Source organism: Hyla sarda, unplaced genomic scaffold, assembly GCF_029499605.1.
Source record: "Hyla sarda isolate aHylSar1 unplaced genomic scaffold, aHylSar1.hap1 scaffold_723, whole genome shotgun sequence".
Classification (NCBI taxonomy): Eukaryota; Metazoa; Chordata; class Amphibia; order Anura; family Hylidae; genus Hyla; species Hyla sarda.
In genome coordinates, this window is record NW_026610744.1 from 19295 (window position 1) to 39122 (window position 19828).

Below are 19828 nucleotides of genomic sequence, written 5' to 3' on the forward strand. Positions count from 1 at the left end.
TATTTTCCTTTCTGCTCCAGGCACTTAGTTATTTCTTTTTTAAGATCATGTACCTCCTTCTCCACCTCCATCCCATGTGCTCTGAATTTGTACAGGGTTTGCAGACGAGTATTTAGGATATTATAAAATTCACGTTTTTCTTTAGCTTTCCTAACCCCAACACGGATAAAAAATTCTTTTATTTTTAGTTTCATTTTTTCCCACCAGATACTGGTGGGAGTGTTGGGGTCTTTTACTCGTCTGCATTCCTTGTAAAAGGTGATAAAATCTGATAAAACCTGCGGATCTTCTAAAAGGGACACGTTTAACTTCCAGGCATTCCTACCAGTTCTCTTTTTAAAATCACTTTTAACTTTAAAATACAATAATTTATGGTCAGAAAAAACATTGGTAAAAAGATCACAGTTAAAAGGCAGTACTTGATAAGAACAAAAAATAAAATCTATCCTGGAGCTACAGCTTGCATTGCTCCAGGTAACACCGTCTTCCTCTGGTACGTTAAAATTACATTTTTTAAAAACATCAGTGAGATTAAAATCTAAAATCAAGTTTTTTAACATAAAAGACGTCTTATCATAGTTCCTACTCACTGCGTTCGAAAAACGGCGTTCTCCCCTTAAAATACAATTAAAATCACCTGATAAAACAAGAGGACTAGAATTGTTAATAAAAAGGGGTAAAATCTCCAACATTTTTATTCTTTCATTCTTATCAGGAGAACCATAAAAATTTAAAAACTGCCATTTAATACCATTAATAAAAGCGTTGACCAATAAAATTCTGCCTGGTAAAATTTCGTTAAAACTCTCAATTAAAACGTTCCCTTTAAAAAGTATGGCGACCCCTGCTGATCTGGACTCATTTGATCCAGACCAGACTGATGGACCGTGCACCCAATCATCTTCATATTCTTTATAATTTAATCTGTGCGGGATGCCACATTCCTGCAGGAAAAGGACGGAAGCAGCAAAAACCGACAAGTAATTAAATAGGGCAACCCTTCTTACTCTGGCGCTCACACTTCTCACGTTCAAGGACAGACCGGACAACTCAGCCATGGGAATGTACAAGAAAATGTCTTACACCTCTGATTCCCCCTCCGAAGCCTCATACCCCCCAAAATCTGACTCAACTGTACGCATAGAGGAAGCAGGAGAGGAGGCACCATCACTCAGCCGACCCCCCTCCTCCATCATGATTGAGGCATAGTTGTTCTCGGGCATCCTGGCAATCAGGGCTCCAGACTCATTGGGTTCTTCCACCTCTTGCCCCTCCATAGGGGTCGGGTGTTCACTTAGTTCCGTCTCTGGTACCTCAGAGACGGTCACCCCTGAAACCTCCTCCTGGCAGGGAGGAGGGGGGGTATCCCCTATGGGGACCTGTGGAGGAACGTCACTTGGGTTCCCTGCATCCGCAGGTACTTCCATCGGCTCCCCCTGGACCGCCTCCGAATAGAGTCTTCTGGAGCCCCTCCGCCTTTTAACCTTCACCTCTCCACCCGGATCATCGCTCTCAGGGGGACCCTGAGCCAGAGGTTGCTGAGGAGCGGATTCGGCCGCCGTTCGCTCCTCTCTTAACCCAGCATGCTCCTGGGGGCCAGTTTTTCCACCACTTGCACGTTTTTTGGCCATCCTCTGCTCTTTAGGGTCCCCTCCTTTTGCCTGAGGGGGGTCTTTCTCCTTCTCCATCTCACCGCTTACCTCTTGTGGGGGGGTAATCACTGGCTCTGCTTGCCTCGGCTGGTGTCCCGGTTGCTGTCCTTGCTGCCTCCAGGGTTGCCACTGCTGCTCCGTCCTATGTCTGTGGGGACAAGAGGAGAAAAGGTGACCGAATTGTTGACAGAAATTGCACCTCCCTCCTCTTGTGCATTTTTCTGTCTCGTGCTGTGTGCTACCACATTTTTTGCATGTGCTTTCACAGTTTTCTTTTGTGTGTCCATATCTGTGACACTTCCTGCAGTAGCTTGGCATCCCCGCATAAAAGAGGTCGCCACACATATTATTTATTTTAAAACGAGCTGGTGGTAGTTGTATTCCCCCTGGCAATCTGTCATCTTTTTTGCATGTAACCTGAAATCTCCACTTAGATGTCCAGATGCCACAGCTGTTCATGATTTTTCCTCTGCACTCAACCTTACTAAAATAGACTTGTAAAAACAACTCAACATCGTGTAGGTTGGCGAAAGGGGAATACATCTTTACTACCACCAGCTTAATATCGTCTAGAACGTGCTCAATAATCCGGACACCCTGAAGCTTTTTGTCTTTACTCGCAGCAGCTCTGGTAACAAAATCTCTGTGGATGCCATTTTGTGTGAACGTCACATCAAAAATTTTACGCTTCGGCTAGTCCTGGATTGCCAATATCTTGCCCTTCTGTATTCCGAAAACTCCTCCGAGCACGTCCTCTACTACGAATTTCAAATCGTCCGCCCTTTTGGTATCATCCGTGAGAATGACTCTCACGGTGTTTTTGATCCTTGCGTATGCCGGCACAGAACCTGGATCCGGATCATCATCCATGGTTCTAACCTCTCTCCACCCGAAGGTCTTGAGAGGCGATCGCTACTCGTTACCCTGGGACTAGGCCCTCTCCCCAATAGCAACAAGTGGGTGAAGCCCAGGCAATAAACCTGGGCGATCCCACAAGGCCGAGGAGAGGGGTACCCGAGTACCTTCTGACCAGATCTCCTGTATTACTACACTTGATCTTAGCCAAAAGGCCGAGAAGCGATAACCGTGAAAGGGGCGGGCCCAACAAGGTCCCCTTCATGGGCACTATCACTGCTTGCTGTCAGGGAGGCTGCCAGACAATTTTCCATGCACACTCTGGGCTGGGGGGCAGTCAACCACCAGTACACATAGCAGAACCTAAACCCATACCATTATTGCTAAGCAGCAAGACAGGGGCCCATTGCACTCCCACGGGGCCTTTTTAAATGCAATCCATAACCCGGATTTGCCAGGAACCCTTCTTACTCCTCCTACTTGCATGTGACACTGGGCTTAGGATCTGCATAGGAAACACACACACAAGCACACACCTACCTTTGTTGCCTGCAGATGCCTCCTTGGCTGTCCCCAAACGGTATCAAACCAACACCCACGGGAAGCTGTAAGCATAGAGGACATGCCTGCACCCCATTGGACTTACCTGTGTGGGTTAAATCCGGGTTATTTGACAACCTATGGCGGTGATGGTTCTGCTCAGGCAGAGCAGTGCTGATGCTCCTCATAAAGCTGTCGCTGCTGTGAAGGTTCTAGGTGACATCACAAATCCCTATGGTTACATACACAACAAAGCTGGGTTGTTGTTGTTTACACTCTGCAAGGCCTGTGGAAGTGAGTGACATCATAGCACTGTAGTTCTGAGGGTTCAAGATGGATGCAACAATCTCCTGTTGCTTCTATGAAGGCCGTAATAGACGACATCACCAAACAGCTCCATAGTCACATACACAGCAAAGGAGAGATGTTGTTTACACCTAGTGATGTCAGTGGTATTGAGTGACATCACAGCACAGTGCTAAGGCTCCTGGGCCTGGACACAGCAGCGGCTGCAATATCTCAACGGAGAATACGTTTATATCTATGTGTGTGTGTGCGCATATATATATATATATATATATATATATATATATATATATATTTCTCCGCCGAAATCACTTTTAAACCCATTTCCACCTTTTTTTCCCTTCTCTTCCTCTTACTTTTTTTTCACGTTTTTTTACGTTTTTCTCCTTTTCGCCTCTTTTCTGGGCGTATTATTCTTCTTTTTCTTCTTTTTTTTCGTCTAATGCATACCCCATCAGTGCAGCAATGCTTATTCAATACCGCCAGCAGATGGAGACACTGGGGGATAATTTTCTAAGGATTTATACTGATTTTTCCTGTCTGAATTTGTCGCACAGAAAGTTGCAGGCCAAATATGTGTGACATTTCTGCGACTTTAGCTTCTAGAGCATTTTTACAACATTATACATAGGTGCTGAATACATAAAAAGCGACTGTTCAGCGACAGACAAGTCGCATCGGCTGAAAGTAGGCCAGAATGTCAGTCCATGTTGGAGCAGGTTTAGATACAGTCTAAAGCATAGATCTCAAAGTCTGTGCACAGAATTTAGCAAGGGCCTCGCACCTTCTGATGCATCAGGTAGGTGCACAATAGCATAGCCTAACCCTCTGTACTTTGGTCTATATTGATGCGGGACATAGACAGCCAGCTGATGACCAATCCATTAGTGCAATGGATGGCTGGAAGCATTTGTCTTTGCCTTTGCAATACCACAGAAGCAATGCATGGTCAATGTACAGCAATGACACACCTGTGTGAACAGCCAGGAGACCCCCCCCCCCCCATGTTATGTTACATAGTTACATAGTTAGTACGGTCGAAAAAAGACATATGTCCATCAAGTTCAACCAGGGAATTAAGGGGTAGGGGTGTGGCGCGATATTGGGGAAGGGATGAGATTTTATATTTCTTCATAAGCATTAATCTTATTTTGTCAATTAGGAACATTCAGCACCCACCCGCTATCAAGGCAGCTGCCTATCATGTCATGCCCTACCTGCACAGGTGTGCTGGCTACTCAAATGATCCAATTAAGGAGGCCATTTAGTCAGCAGCAGCAGAAGTCCTGTGCCTGGACGCTCCAACAGGGGCCAGACACAAGCAGAAGCAGAAGCAGCAGAAGCAGCAGCAGCACCACCTTTTGTTTTTTGGCTGCAGCAGCAGCAAGGCCCACAGGGCTGGCTAGCTGGCTAGCCAGCAAGCAGGTAGCAATGAAAGTAGGAATCTTTCTTTTTAACCCTGTAAGGGGGTGGTGCACTGTACCCGAAGATACTGCCATATCGGGTCAATGCATAGGGCGACGGAAGCAAGCTTCGAAATCGGCCCCCGTTCTCAAAAATCCATTTAATATATGGTCCCCAGATAGGGGACGTATCAGATATTAAACTGATAAGAACAGATACTACACTTGATCTTAGCCAAAAGGCCGAGAAGCGATAACCGTGAAAGGGGCGGGCCCAACAAGGTCCCCTTCATGGGCACTATCACTGCTTGCTGTCAGGGAGGCTGCCAGACAATTTTCCATGCACACTCTGGGCTGGGGGGCAGTCAACCACCAGTACACACAGCAGAACCTAAACCCATACCATTATTGCTAAGCAGCAAGACAGGGGCCCATTGCACTCCCACAGGGCCTTTTTAAATGCAATCCATAACCCGGATTTGCCAGGAACCCTTCTTACTCCTCCTACTTGCATGTGACACTGGGCTTAGGATCTGCATAGGAAACACACACACAAGCACACACCTACCTTTGTTGCCTGCAGATGCCTCCTTGGCTGTCCCCAAACGGTATCAAACCAACACCCACGGGAAGCTGTAAGCATAGAGGACATGCCTGCACCCCATTGGACTTACCTGTGTGGGTTAAATCCGGGTTATTTGACAACCTATGGCGGTGATGGTTCTGCTCAGGCAGAGCAGTGCTGATGCTCCTCATAAAGCTGTCGCTGCTGTGAAGGTTCTAGGTGACATCACAAATCCCTATGGTTACATACACAACAAAGCTGGGTTGTTGTTGTTTACACTCTGCAAGGCCTGTGGAAGTGAGTGACATCATAGCACTGTAGTTCTGAGGGTTCAAGATGGATGCAACAATCTCCTGTTGCTTCTATGAAGGCCGTAATAGACGACATCACCAAACAGCTCCATAGTCACATACACAGCAAAGGAGAGATGTTGTTTACACCTAGTGATGTCAGTGGTATTGAGTGACATCACAGCACAGTGCTAAGGCTCCTGGGCCTGGACACAGCAGCGGCTGCAATATCTCAACGGAGAATACGTTTATATCTATGTGTGTGTGTGCGCATATATATATATATATATATATATATATATATATATATATTTCTCCGCCGAAATCACTTTTAAACCCATTTCCACCTTTTTTTCCCTTCTCTTCCTCTTACTTTTTTTTCACGTTTTTTTACGTTTTTCTCCTTTTCGCCTCTTTTCTGGGCGTATTATTCTTCTTTTTCTTCTTTTTTTTCGTCTAATGCATACCCCATCAGTGCAGCAATGCTTATTCAATACCGCCAGCAGATGGAGACACTGGGGGATAATTTTCTAAGGATTTATACTGATTTTTCCTGTCTGAATTTGTCGCACAGAAAGTTGCAGGCCAAATATGTGTGACATTTCTGCGACTTTAGCTTCTAGAGCATTTTTACAACATTATACATAGGTGCTGAATACATAAAAAGCGACTGTTCAGCGACAGACAAGTCGCATCGGCTGAAAGTAGGCCAGAATGTCAGTCCATGTTGGAGCAGGTTTAGATACAGTCTAAAGCATAGATCTCAAAGTCTGTGCACAGAATTTAGCAAGGGCCTCGCACCTTCTGATGCATCAGGTAGGTGCACAATAGCATAGCCTAACCCTCTGTACTTTGGTCTATATTGATGCGGGACATAGACAGCCAGCTGATGACCAATCCATTAGTGCAATGGATGGCTGGAAGCATTTGTCTTTGCCTTTGCAATACCACAGAAGCAATGCATGGTCAATGTACAGCAATGACACACCTGTGTGAACAGCCAGGAGACCCCCCCCCCATGTTATGTTACATAGTTACATAGTTAGTACGGTCGAAAAAAGACATATGTCCATCAAGTTCAACCAGGGAATTAAGGGGTAGGGGTGTGGCGCGATATTGGGGAAGGGATGAGATTTTATATTTCTTCATAAGCATTAATCTTATTTTGTCAATTAGGAACATTCAGCACCCACCCGCTATCAAGGCAGCTGCCTATCATGTCATGCCCTACCTGCACAGGTGTGCTGGCTACTCAAATGATCCAATTAAGGAGGCCATTTAGTCAGCAGCAGCAGAAGTCCTGTGCCTGGACGCTCCAACAGGGGCCAGACACAAGCAGAAGCAGAAGCAGCAGAAGCAGCAGCAGCACCACCTTTTGTTTTTTGGCTGCAGCAGCAGCAGCAAGGCCCACAGGGCTGGCTAGCTGGCTAGCCAGCAAGCAGGTAGCAATGAAAGTAGGAATCTTTCTTTTTAACCCTGTAAGGGGGTGGTGCACTGTACCCGAAGATACTGCCATATCGGGTCAATGCATAGGGCGACGGAAGCAAGCTTCGAAATCGGCCCCCGTTCTCAAAAATCCATTTAATATATGGTCCCCAGATAGGGGACGTATCAGATATTAAACTGATAAGAACAGATACTACACTTGATCTTAGCCAAAAGGCCGAGAAGCGATAACCGTGAAAGGGGCGGGCCCAACAAGGTCCCCTTCATGGGCACTATCACTGCTTGCTGTCAGGGAGGCTGCCAGACAATTTTCCATGCACACTCTGGGCTGGGGGGCAGTCAACCACCAGTACACACAGCAGAACCTAAACCCATACCATTATTGCTAAGCAGCAAGACAGGGGCCCATTGCACTCCCACGGGGCCTTTTTAAATGCAATCCATAACCCGGATTTGCCAGGAACCCTTCTTACTCCTCCTACTTGCATGTGACACTGGGCTTAGGATCTGCATAGGAAACACACACACAAGCACACACCTACCTTTGTTGCCTGCAGATGCCTCCTTGGCTGTCCCCAAACGGTATCAAACCAACACCCACGGGAAGCTGTAAGCATAGAGGACATGCCTGCACCCCATTGGACTTACCTGTGTGGGTTAAATCCGGGTTATTTGACAACCTATGGCGGTGATGGTTCTGCTCAGGCAGAGCAGTGCTGATGCTCCTCATAAAGCTGTCGCTGCTGTGAAGGTTCTAGGTGACATCACAAATCCCTATGGTTACATACACAACAAAGCTGGGTTGTTGTTGTTTACACTCTGCAAGGCCTGTGGAAGTGAGTGACATCATAGCACTGTAGTTCTGAGGGTTCAAGATGGATGCAACAATCTCCTGTTGCTTCTATGAAGGCCGTAATAGACGACATCACCAAACAGCTCCATAGTCACATACACAGCAAAGGAGAGATGTTGTTTACACCTAGTGATGTCAGTGGTATTGAGTGACATCACAGCACAGTGCTAAGGCTCCTGGGCCTGGACACAGCAGCGGCTGCAATATCTCAACGGAGAATACGTTTATATCTATGTGTGTGTGTGCGCATATATATATATATATATATATATATATATATATATATATATATTTCTCCGCCGAAATCACTTTTAAACCCATTTCCACCTTTTTTTCCCTTCTCTTCCTCTTACTTTTTTTTCACGTTTTTTTACGTTTTTCTCCTTTTCGCCTCTTTTCTGGGCGTATTATTCTTCTTTTTCTTCTTTTTTTTCGTCTAATGCATACCCCATCAGTGCAGCAATGCTTATTCAATACCGCCAGCAGATGGAGACACTGGGGGATAATTTTCTAAGGATTTATACTGATTTTTCCTGTCTGAATTTGTCGCACAGAAAGTTGCAGGCCAAATATGTGTGACATTTCTGCGACTTTAGCTTCTAGAGCATTTTTACAACATTATACATAGGTGCTGAATACATAAAAAGCGACTGTTCAGCGACAGACAAGTCGCATCGGCTGAAAGTAGGCCAGAATGTCAGTCCATGTTGGAGCAGGTTTAGATACAGTCTAAAGCATAGATCTCAAAGTCTGTGCACAGAATTTAGCAAGGGCCTCGCACCTTCTGATGCATCAGGTAGGTGCACAATAGCATAGCCTAACCCTCTGTACTTTGGTCTATATTGATGCGGGACATAGACAGCCAGCTGATGACCAATCCATTAGTGCAATGGATGGCTGGAAGCATTTGTCTTTGCCTTTGCAATACCACAGAAGCAATGCATGGTCAATGTACAGCAATGACACACCTGTGTGAACAGCCAGGAGACCCCCCCCCCCCATGTTATGTTACATAGTTACATAGTTAGTACGGTCGAAAAAAGACATATGTCCATCAAGTTCAACCAGGGAATTAAGGGGTAGGGGTGTGGCGCGATATTGGGGAAGGGATGAGATTTTATATTTCTTCATAAGCATTAATCTTATTTTGTCAATTAGGAACATTCAGCACCCACCCGCTATCAAGGCAGCTGCCTATCATGTCATGCCCTACCTGCACAGGTGTGCTGGCTACTCAAATGATCCAATTAAGGAGGCCATTTAGTCAGCAGCAGCAGAAGTCCTGTGCCTGGACGCTCCAACAGGGGCCAGACACAAGCAGAAGCAGAAGCAGCAGAAGCAGCAGCAGCACCACCTTTTGTTTTTTGGCTGCAGCAGCAGCAGCAAGGCCCACAGGGCTGGCTAGCTGGCTAGCCAGCAAGCAGGTAGCAATGAAAGTAGGAATCTTTCTTTTTAACCCTGTAAGGGGGTGGTGCACTGTACCCGAAGATACTGCCATATCGGGTCAATGCATAGGGCGACGGAAGCAAGCTTCGAAATCGGCCCCCGTTCTCAAAAATCCATTTAATATATGGTCCCCAGATAGGGGACGTATCAGATATTAAACTGATAAGAACAGATACTACACTTGATCTTAGCCAAAAGGCCGAGAAGCGATAACCGTGAAAGGGGCGGGCCCAACAAGGTCCCCTTCATGGGCACTATCACTGCTTGCTGTCAGGGAGGCTGCCAGACAATTTTCCATGCACACTCTGGGCTGGGGGGCAGTCAACCACCAGTACACACAGCAGAACCTAAACCCATACCATTATTGCTAAGCAGCAAGACAGGGGCCCATTGCACTCCCACGGGGCCTTTTTAAATGCAATCCATAACCCGGATTTGCCAGGAACCCTTCTTACTCCTCCTACTTGCATGTGACACTGGGCTTAGGATCTGCATAGGAAACACACACACAAGCACACACCTACCTTTGTTGCCTGCAGATGCCTCCTTGGCTGTCCCCAAACGGTATCAAACCAACACCCACGGGAAGCTGTAAGCATAGAGGACATGCCTGCACCCCATTGGACTTACCTGTGTGGGTTAAATCCGGGTTATTTGACAACCTATGGCGGTGATGGTTCTGCTCAGGCAGAGCAGTGCTGATGCTCCTCATAAAGCTGTCGCTGCTGTGAAGGTTCTAGGTGACATCACAAATCCCTATGGTTACATACACAACAAAGCTGGGTTGTTGTTGTTTACACTCTGCAAGGCCTGTGGAAGTGAGTGACATCATAGCACTGTAGTTCTGAGGGTTCAAGATGGATGCAACAATCTCCTGTTGCTTCTATGAAGGCCGTAATAGACGACATCACCAAACAGCTCCATAGTCACATACACAGCAAAGGAGAGATGTTGTTTACACCTAGTGATGTCAGTGGTATTGAGTGACATCACAGCACAGTGCTAAGGCTCCTGGGCCTGGACACAGCAGCGGCTGCAATATCTCAACGGAGAATACGTTTATATATATGTGTGTGTGTGCGCGTATATATATATATATATATATATATATATATATATATTTCTCCGCCGAAATCACTTTTAAACCCATTTCCACCTTTTTTTCCCTTCTCTTCCTCTTACTTTTTTTTCACGTTTTTTTACGTTTTTCTCCTTTTCGCCTCTTTTCTGGGCGTATTATTCTTCTTTTTCTTCTTTTTTTTCGTCTAATGCATACCCCATCAGTGCAGCAATGCTTATTCAATACCGCCAGCAGATGGAGACACTGGGGGATAATTTTCTAAGGATTTATACTGATTTTTCCTGTCTGAATTTGTCGCACAGAAAGTTGCAGGCCAAATATGTGTGACATTTCTGCGACTTTAGCTTCTAGAGCATTTTTACAACATTATACATAGGTGCTGAATACATAAAAAGCGACTGTTCAGCGACAGACAAGTCGCATCGGCTGAAAGTAGGCCAGAATGTCAGTCCATGTTGGAGCAGGTTTAGATACAGTCTAAAGCATAGATCTCAAAGTCTGTGCACAGAATTTAGCAAGGGCCTCGCACCTTCTGATGCATCAGGTAGGTGCACAATAGCATAGCCTAACCCTCTGTACTTTGGTCTATATTGATGCGGGACATAGACAGCCAGCTGATGACCAATCCATTAGTGCAATGGATGGCTGGAAGCATTTGTCTTTGCCTTTGCAATACCACAGAAGCAATGCATGGTCAATGTACAGCAATGACACACCTGTGTGAACAGCCAGGAGACCCCCCCCCCCATGTTATGTTACATAGTTACATAGTTAGTACGGTCGAAAAAAGACATATGTCCATCAAGTTCAACCAGGGAATTAAGGGGTAGGGGTGTGGCGCGATATTGGGGAAGGGATGAGATTTTATATTTCTTCATAAGCATTAATCTTATTTTGTCAATTAGGAACATTCAGCACCCACCCGCTATCAAGGCAGCTGCCTATCATGTCATGCCCTACCTGCACAGGTGTGCTGGCTACTCAAATGATCCAATTAAGGAGGCCATTTAGTCAGCAGCAGCAGAAGTCCTGTGCCTGGACGCTCCAACAGGGGCCAGACACAAGCAGAAGCAGAAGCAGCAGAAGCAGCAGCAGCACCACCTTTTGTTTTTTGGCTGCAGCAGCAGCAAGGCCCACAGGGCTGGCTAGCTGGCTAGCCAGCAAGCAGGTAGCAATGAAAGTAGGAATCTTTCTTTTTAACCCTGTAAGGGGGTGGTGCACTGTACCCGAAGATACTGCCATATCGGGTCAATGCATAGGGCGACGGAAGCAAGCTTCGAAATCGGCCCCCGTTCTCAAAAATCCATTTAATATATGGTCCCCAGATAGGGGACGTATCAGATATTAAACTGATAAGAACAGATACTACACTTGATCTTAGCCAAAAGGCCGAGAAGCGATAACCGTGAAAGGGGCGGGCCCAACAAGGTCCCCTTCATGGGCACTATCACTGCTTGCTGTCAGGGAGGCTGCCAGACAATTTTCCATGCACACTCTGGGCTGGGGGGCAGTCAACCACCAGTACACACAGCAGAACCTAAACCCATACCATTATTGCTAAGCAGCAAGACAGGGGCCCATTGCACTCCCACGGGGCCTTTTTAAATGCAATCCATAACCCGGATTTGCCAGGAACCCTTCTTACTCCTCCTACTTGCATGTGACACTGGGCTTAGGATCTGCATAGGAAACACACACACAAGCACACACCTACCTTTGTTGCCTGCAGATGCCTCCTTGGCTGTCCCCAAACGGTATCAAACCAACACCCACGGGAAGCTGTAAGCATAGAGGACATGCCTGCACCCCATTGGACTTACCTGTGTGGGTTAAATCCGGGTTATTTGACAACCTATGGCGGTGATGGTTCTGCTCAGGCAGAGCAGTGCTGATGCTCCTCATAAAGCTGTCGCTGCTGTGAAGGTTCTAGGTGACATCACAAATCCCTATGGTTACATACACAACAAAGCTGGGTTGTTGTTGTTTACACTCTGCAAGGCCTGTGGAAGTGAGTGACATCATAGCACTGTAGTTCTGAGGGTTCAAGATGGATGCAACAATCTCCTGTTGCTTCTATGAAGGCCGTAATAGACGACATCACCAAACAGCTCCATAGTCACATACACAGCAAAGGAGAGATGTTGTTTACACCTAGTGATGTCAGTGGTATTGAGTGACATCACAGCACAGTGCTAAGGCTCCTGGGCCTGGACACAGCAGCGGCTGCAATATCTCAACGGAGAATACGTTTATATCTATGTGTGTGTGTGCGCATATATATATATATATATATATATATATATATATATATATATATATATATATATATATTTCTCCGCCGAAATCACTTTTAAACCCATTTCCACCTTTTTTTCCCTTCTCTTCCTCTTACTTTTTTTTCACGTTTTTTTACGTTTTTCTCCTTTTCGCCTCTTTTCTGGGCGTATTATTCTTCTTTTTCTTCTTTTTTTTCGTCTAATGCATACCCCATCAGTGCAGCAATGCTTATTCAATACCGCCAGCAGATGGAGACACTGGGGGATAATTTTCTAAGGATTTATACTGATTTTTCCTGTCTGAATTTGTCGCACAGAAAGTTGCAGGCCAAATATGTGTGACATTTCTGCGACTTTAGCTTCTAGAGCATTTTTACAACATTATACATAGGTGCTGAATACATAAAAAGCGACTGTTCAGCGACAGACAAGTCGCATCGGCTGAAAGTAGGCCAGAATGTCAGTCCATGTTGGAGCAGGTTTAGATACAGTCTAAAGCATAGATCTCAAAGTCTGTGCACAGAATTTAGCAAGGGCCTCGCACCTTCTGATGCATCAGGTAGGTGCACAATAGCATAGCCTAACCCTCTGTACTTTGGTCTATATTGATGCGGGACATAGACAGCCAGCTGATGACCAATCCATTAGTGCAATGGATGGCTGGAAGCATTTGTCTTTGCCTTTGCAATACCACAGAAGCAATGCATGGTCAATGTACAGCAATGACACACCTGTGTGAACAGCCAGGAGACCCCCCCCCCCATGTTATGTTACATAGTTACATAGTTAGTACGGTCGAAAAAAGACATATGTCCATCAAGTTCAACCAGGGAATTAAGGGGTAGGGGTGTGGCGCGATATTGGGGAAGGGATGAGATTTTATATTTCTTCATAAGCATTAATCTTATTTTGTCAATTAGGAACATTCAGCACCCACCCGCTATCAAGGCAGCTGCCTATCATGTCATGCCCTACCTGCACAGGTGTGCTGGCTACTCAAATGATCCAATTAAGGAGGCCATTTAGTCAGCAGCAGCAGAAGTCCTGTGCCTGGACGCTCCAACAGGGGCCAGACACAAGCAGAAGCAGAAGCAGCAGAAGCAGCAGCAGCACCACCTTTTGTTTTTTGGCTGCAGCAGCAGCAAGGCCCACAGGGCTGGCTAGCTGGCTAGCCAGCAAGCAGGTAGCAATGAAAGTAGGAATCTTTCTTTTTAACCCTGTAAGGGGGTGGTGCACTGTACCCGAAGATACTGCCATATCGGGTCAATGCATAGGGCGACGGAAGCAAGCTTCGAAATCGGCCCCCGTTCTCAAAAATCCATTTAATATATGGTCCCCAGATAGGGGACGTATCAGATATTAAACTGATAAGAACAGATACTACACTTGATCTTAGCCAAAAGGCCGAGAAGCGATAACCGTGAAAGGGGCGGGCCCAACAAGGTCCCCTTCATGGGCACTATCACTGCTTGCTGTCAGGGAGGCTGCCAGACAATTTTCCATGCACACTCTGGGCTGGGGGGCAGTCAACCACCAGTACACACAGCAGAACCTAAACCCATACCATTATTGCTAAGCAGCAAGACAGGGGCCCATTGCACTCCCACGGGGCCTTTTTAAATGCAATCCATAACCCGGATTTGCCAGGAACCCTTCTTACTCCTCCTACTTGCATGTGACACTGGGCTTAGGATCTGCATAGGAAACACACACACAAGCACACACCTACCTTTGTTGCCTGCAGATGCCTCCTTGGCTGTCCCCAAACGGTATCAAACCAACACCCACGGGAAGCTGTAAGCATAGAGGACATGCCTGCACCCCATTGGACTTACCTGTGTGGGTTAAATCCGGGTTATTTGACAACCTATGGCGGTGATGGTTCTGCTCAGGCAGAGCAGTGCTGATGCTCCTCATAAAGCTGTCGCTGCTGTGAAGGTTCTAGGTGACATCACAAATCCCTATGGTTACATACACAACAAAGCTGGGTTGTTGTTGTTTACACTCTGCAAGGCCTGTGGAAGTGAGTGACATCATAGCACTGTAGTTCTGAGGGTTCAAGATGGATGCAACAATCTCCTGTTGCTTCTATGAAGGCCGTAATAGACGACATCACCAAACAGCTCCATAGTCACATACACAGCAAAGGAGAGATGTTGTTTACACCTAGTGATGTCAGTGGTATTGAGTGACATCACAGCACAGTGCTAAGGCTCCTGGGCCTGGACACAGCAGCGGCTGCAATATCTCAACGGAGAATACGTTTATATCTATGTGTGTGTGCGCATATATATATATATATATATATATATATATATATATATATTTCTCCGCCGAAATCACTTTTAAACCCATTTCCACCTTTTTTTCCCTTCTCTTCCTCTTACTTTTTTTTCACGTTTTTTTACGTTTTTCTCCTTTTCGCCTCTTTTCTGGGCGTATTATTCTTCTTTTTCTTCTTTTTTTTCGTCTAATGCATACCCCATCAGTGCAGCAATGCTTATTCAATACCGCCAGCAGATGGAGACACTGGGGGATAATTTTCTAAGGATTTATACTGATTTTTCCTGTCTGAATTTGTCGCACAGAAAGTTGCAGGCCAAATATGTGTGACATTTCTGCGACTTTAGCTTCTAGAGCATTTTTACAACATTATACATAGGTGCTGAATACATAAAAAGCGACTGTTCAGCGACAGACAAGTCGCATCGGCTGAAAGTAGGCCAGAATGTCAGTCCATGTTGGAGCAGGTTTAGATACAGTCTAAAGCATAGATCTCAAAGTCTGTGCACAGAATTTAGCAAGGGCCTCGCACCTTCTGATGCATCAGGTAGGTGCACAATAGCATAGCCTAACCCTCTGTACTTTGGTCTATATTGATGCGGGACATAGACAGCCAGCTGATGACCAATCCATTAGTGCAATGGATGGCTGGAAGCATTTGTCTTTGCCTTTGCAATACCACAGAAGCAATGCATGGTCAATGTACAGCAATGACACACCTGTGTGAACAGCCAGGAGACCCCCCCCCCCCATGTTATGTTACATAGTTACATAGTTAGTACGGTCGAAAAAAGACATATGTCCATCAAGTTCAACCAGGGAATTAAGGGGTAGGGGTGTGGCGCGATATTGGGGAAGGGATGAGATTTTATATTTCTTCATAAGCATTAATCTTATTTTGTCAATTAGGAACATTCAGCACCCACCCGCTATCAAGGCAGCTGCCTATCATGTCATGCCCTACCTGCACAGGTGTGCTGGCTACTCAAATGATCCAATTAAGGAGGCCATTTAGTCAGCAGCAGCAGAAGTCCTGTGCCTGGACGCTCCAACAGGGGCCAGACACAAGCAGAAGCAGAAGCAGCAGAAGCAGCAGCAGCACCACCTTTTGTTTTTTGGCTGCAGCAGCAGCAAGGCCCACAGGGCTGGCTAGCTGGCTAGCCAGCAAGCAGGTAGCAATGAAAGTAGGAATCTTTCTTTTTAACCCTGTAAGGGGGTGGTGCACTGTACCCGAAGATACTGCCATATCGGGTCAATGCATAGGGCGACGGAAGCAAGCTTCAAAATCGGCCCCCGTTCTCAAAAATCCATTTAATATATGGTCCCCAGATAGGGGACGTATCAGATATTAAACTGATAAGAACAGATTGTCACGATGCCGGCTGGCAGGTAGTGGATCCTCTGTGCCAGAGAGGGATTGGCGTGGACCGTGCTAGTGGACCGGTTCTAAGCCACTACTGGTTTTCACCAGAGCCCGCCGCAAAGCGGGATGGTCTTGCTGCGGCGGTAGTGACCAGGTCGTATCCACTAGCAACGGCTCACCTCTCTGGCTGCTGAAGATAGGCGCGGTACAAGGGAGTAGGCAAAAGCAAGGTCGGACGTAGCAGAAGGTCGGGGCAGGCAGCAAGGATCGTAGTCAGGGGCAACGGCAGAAGGTCTGGAAACACAGGCAAGGAACACACAAGGAACGCTTTCACTGGCACTAAGGCAACAAGATCCGGCAAGGGAGTGCAGGGGAAGTGAGGTGATATAGGGAAGTGCACAGGTGAACACACTAATTGGAACCACTGCGCCAATCAGCGGCGCAGTGGCCCTTTAAATCGCAGAGACCCGGCGCGCGCGCGCCCTAGGGAGCGGGGCCGCGCGCGCCGGGACAGAACAGACGGAGAGCGAGTCAGGTAGGGGAGCCGGGGTGCGCATCGCGAGCGGGCGCTACCCGCATCGCGAATCGCATCCCGGCTGGCAGCGGAATCGCAGCGCCCCGGGTCAGAGGACGTGACCGGAGCGCTGCCGCGGGGAGAGTGAAGCGAGCGCTCCGGGGAGGAGCGGGGACCCGGAGCGCTCGGCGTAACAGTACCCCCCCCCTTGGGTCTCCCCCTCTTCTTGGAGCCTGAGAACCTGAGGAGCAGACTTTTGTCTAGGATGTTGTCCTCAGGTTCCCAGGATCTCTCTTCAGGACCACAACCCTCCCAGTCCACTAAAAAAAATTTTTTCCCTCTGACCTTTTTGGCAGCTAAAATTTCTTTGACCGAGAAGATGTCCGAGGAGCCGGAAACAGGAGTGGGAGGAACAGATTTGGGAGAAAAACGGTTGAGGATGAGTGGTTTGAGAAGAGAGACGTGAAAGGCATTAGGGATACGAAGAGAGGGAGGAAGAAGAAGTTTATAAGAGACAGGATTAATTTGACACAAAATTTTGAAAGGACCAAGATAGCGTGGTCCCAACTTGTAGCTAGGGACACGGAAGCGGACATATTTAGCGGAGAGCCATACCTTGTCTCCAGGGGAAAAAACGGGGGGAGCTCTTCTTTTCTTATCCGCGAACTTCTTCATGCGTGATGAAGCCTGTAAGAGAGAATTTTGGGTCTCTCTCCATATGATGGAAAGGTCACGAGAAATTTCATCCACAGCGGGCAGACCAGAGGGCAAGGGAGTAGGGAGGGGGGGAAGAGGGTGACGGCCGTACACCACGAAAAATGGGGATTTGGAGGAAGACTCAGAGACCCTGAAGTTATACGAGAATTCGGCCCATGGGAGGAGATCTGCCCAGTCATCCTGGCGGGAGGAAACAAAATGTCGCAAATAATCACCCAAGATCTGGTTAATCCTTTCTACTTGTCCATTGGACTGGGGATGATATGCAGAAGAAAAATTTAATTTAATCTTGAGTTGTTTACAGAGAGCCCTCCAGAATTTAGACACGAATTGGACGCCTCTATCCGAGACAATCTGCGTAGGCAACCCGTGAAGACGAAAAATGTGTACAAAAAATTGTTTAGCCAACTGAGGCGCAGAAGGAAGACCAGGAAGAGGGATGAAATGTGCCATTTTGGAGAATCGATCAACGACCACCCAAATAACAGTGTTGCCACGGGAAGGGGGTAAATCAGTAATAAAATCCATACCAATCAGAGACCAAGGCTGTTCGGGGACAGGCAGAGGATGAAGAAAACCAGCGGGCTTCTGGCGAGGAGTCTTATCCCGGGCACAGATAGTGCAGGCTCGCACAAAGTCCACAACATCCGTCTCCAGAGTCGGCCACCAATAGAAGCGGGAGATGAGTTGCACAGATTTCTTGATACCCGCATGACCTGCGAGATGGGAGGAGTGACCCCATTTGAGGATTCCGAGGCGTTGGCGAGGAGAAACAAAGGTCTTTCCTGGAGGAGTCTGCCTGATGGAGGCAGGAGAAGTGGAGATCAGGCAGTCAGGTGGAATGATGTGTTGCGGAGAGAGTTCAACTTCTGAGGCATCCGAGGAACGAGAGAGAGCATCGGCCCTAATGTTCTTATCGGCAGGACGAAAGTGAATCTCAAAATTAAATCGGGCAAAGAACAGAGACCACCGGGCCTGGCGAGGATTCAGCCGTTGGGCAGACTGGAGGTAGGAGAGGTTCTTGTGGTCGGTGTAGATAATAACAGGAGAACTTGATCCCTCCAGCAGATGCCTCCATTCCTCAAGTGCTAATTTGATGGCTAGAAGCTCTCGATCCCCGATGGAGTAGTTCCTCTCCGCTGGAGAGAAGGTCCTAGAGAAAAAACCACAAGTGACAGCATGCCCGGAAGAATTTTTTTGTAGAAGAACAGCTCCAGCTCCCACTGAGGAGGCATCAACCTCCAATAGGAAGGGTTTGGAAGGGTCAGGTCTGGAGAGGACGGGAGCCGAAGAAAAGGCAGACTTGAGTCGTTTAAAGGCGTCTTCTGCTTGAGGAGGCCAGGACTTGGGATCAGCATTTTTTTTGGTTAAAGCCACGATAGGAGCCACAATGGTAGAAAAATGTGGAATAAATTGCCTGTAATAATTGGCGAACCCCAAAAAGCGTTGGATAGCACGGAGTCCGGAGGGGCGTGGCCAATCTAAGACGGCAGAGAGTTTGTCTGGATCCATCTGTAGTCCCTGGCCAGAGACCAAATATCCTAGAAAAGGAAGAGATTGGCATTCAAACAGACATTTCTCAATTTTGGCATAGAGTTGGTTGTCACGAAGTCTCTGAAGAACCATACGGACATGCTGGCGGTGTTCTTCTAGATTGGCAGAAAAAATTAGGATATCGTCCAGATATACAACAACACAGGAGTATAACAGATCACGAAAAATTTCATTGACAAAGTCTTGGAAGACGGCAGGGGCGTTGCACAGTCCAAAGGGCATGACCAGATACTCAAAGTGTCCATCTCTGGTGTTAAATGCCGTTTTCCACTCGTCCCCCTCTCTGATGCGAATGAGGTTATAGGCGCCTCTTAAGTCCAATTTAGTGAAGATGTGGGCACCTTGGAGGCGATCAAAGAGTTCAGAGATGAGGGGTAAGGGGTAGCGGTTCTTAACCGTGATTTTATTAAGACCGCGGTAGTCAATGCAAGGACGTAAGGAGCCATCTTTTTTGGACACAAAGAAAAATCCGGCTCCGGCAGGAGAGGAGGATTTACGGATAAAGCCCTTTTTTAGATTCTCCTGGACGTATTCGGACAAGGCAAGAGTCTCTGGGGCAGAGAGAGGATAAATTCTGCCCCGGGGTGGAGTAGTGCCCGGGAGGAGGTCGATAGGGCAATCATAAGGCCTGTGAGGAGGTAGAGTCTCAGCTTGTTTTTTGCAGAAAACATCCGCGAAGTCCAT

At 47.0% G+C, this 19828-nt stretch overlaps 6 non-coding genes and 1 pseudogene across 6 annotated transcripts; all 7 read right to left on the minus strand.

Annotated features, from left to right (window-relative positions):
• Positions 1–2601: 2601 nt before the first annotated feature.
• LOC130344604 (U2 spliceosomal RNA) lies at positions 2602–2734 on the minus strand (annotated as a pseudogene).
• A 2086-nt stretch (positions 2735–4820) lies between these two features.
• LOC130344597 (U2 spliceosomal RNA) lies at positions 4821–5011 on the minus strand. The gene has a single exon (XR_008883493.1). It is a non-coding gene; the product is annotated as a U2 spliceosomal RNA (small nuclear RNA).
• A 2084-nt stretch (positions 5012–7095) lies between these two features.
• Positions 7096–7286, minus strand: LOC130344609 (U2 spliceosomal RNA). Its single transcript, XR_008883499.1, has one exon. It is a non-coding gene; the product is annotated as a U2 spliceosomal RNA (small nuclear RNA).
• Positions 7287–9376: 2090 nt separating this feature from the next.
• On the minus strand, positions 9377–9567 carry LOC130344611 (U2 spliceosomal RNA). The gene has a single exon (XR_008883500.1). It is a non-coding gene; the product is annotated as a U2 spliceosomal RNA (small nuclear RNA).
• A 2080-nt stretch (positions 9568–11647) lies between these two features.
• On the minus strand, positions 11648–11838 carry LOC130344612 (U2 spliceosomal RNA). The gene has a single exon (XR_008883501.1). It is a non-coding gene; the product is annotated as a U2 spliceosomal RNA (small nuclear RNA).
• Positions 11839–13938: 2100 nt separating this feature from the next.
• LOC130344613 (U2 spliceosomal RNA) lies at positions 13939–14129 on the minus strand. The gene has a single exon (XR_008883502.1). It is a non-coding gene; the product is annotated as a U2 spliceosomal RNA (small nuclear RNA).
• A 2081-nt stretch (positions 14130–16210) lies between these two features.
• Positions 16211–16394, minus strand: LOC130344661 (U2 spliceosomal RNA). The gene has a single exon (XR_008883546.1). It is a non-coding gene; the product is annotated as a U2 spliceosomal RNA (small nuclear RNA).
• Between the last annotated feature and the right edge of the window lie 3434 nt (positions 16395–19828).